Source organism: Procambarus clarkii, chromosome 33, assembly GCF_040958095.1.
Source record: "Procambarus clarkii isolate CNS0578487 chromosome 33, FALCON_Pclarkii_2.0, whole genome shotgun sequence".
Classification (NCBI taxonomy): Eukaryota; Metazoa; Arthropoda; class Malacostraca; order Decapoda; family Cambaridae; genus Procambarus; species Procambarus clarkii.
The window spans coordinates 21714544-21715540 of NC_091182.1; the positions used below are offsets into that span (position 1 = coordinate 21714544).

Consider the following 997-nt stretch of genomic DNA (forward strand, 5'->3'; position numbering starts at 1 on the left):
GACGCTGGATTGGGGAATTGTGGGGAGGACAAAGGGATGAGGGAGGGGGAATGGTTAGGAGAAGGAGGGGAGGGAAGAGTGAGGAATGGTTGGGAGGACGATGGGATGTGGGAGAAGGGGGAATAGTAGGGGAGGACTGGGAGACAGTGGAAGGTTTCTGTGGCTCAGCAACGCACATGTGTTGCTGAGCCACAGCAACGTGTGGTTAGGTACAGTTAGTTTACATATAAATGTTTTTTTTTACCATATACAAAAGCGAAATTCTCCATTGTCATTTTGTTAGTGGCTTTATCCCAAAATAGATGGTGAATACTTCCTGTCCTTTGAGCACATTTCTTCGATATAAAGCGTTCTTTTTGTTCTTTCCTCATGAAAAAACTGTATGTCGACCGTGACAGGACTCGAACCTGCAATCTTCGGATCCGAAGTCCGACGCCTTATCCATTAGGCCACACGGTCTCACGTGTAACGTAGCGTTGTGTTAGTTTTTTAGTGTATGCCACGTCGAACTTCAGCTCCTGGGTCCTGTATTGGTCGGCTATGGTGAGGACTTCTAAGTCTGACAGTATTATTTTATCAACTTTTGAAACTACGCAAGACTTTGGCCTCATTCAGAACACACTTGTACATGTTCACACTGAATGAATCCTTAGTTTGGGTTCTAGCGTCCATGCATCTAATTCAATCCGTGCCTTCCCAGCTTTAATCTGGTAAGAGTTAAATGGTCTGATGGTTGTTGATGTACTTTTGGACCCCCTGTGTGTTATAACTTTACCATTTTAACTATTCGTTATAATGAGGAACTATGCAACCTTGAACTGTGCATTTGTTGTACAGTTATCTCAAGCAATGAGAGAATTCTATAATTTTGATTAGGCATTCACTTACAAAAAACAGTCATTAAATATTTGCTTGAGTGAAAACAGAGTAAAGTGTAATATTAATTATATTTACGCTTATTCAATATGATTAGTAACTCTGAAATTTTCACACAACA

At 41.0% G+C, this 997-nt stretch overlaps 1 non-coding gene across 1 annotated transcript; it reads right to left on the bottom strand.

The window, feature by feature from the left end:
- Nucleotides 1-386: 386 nt before the first annotated feature.
- Nucleotides 387-459, bottom strand: TRNAR-UCG (transfer RNA arginine (anticodon UCG)). The gene has a single exon. It is a non-coding gene; the product is annotated as a tRNA-Arg (tRNA).
- Nucleotides 460-997: the final 538 nt, after the last annotated feature.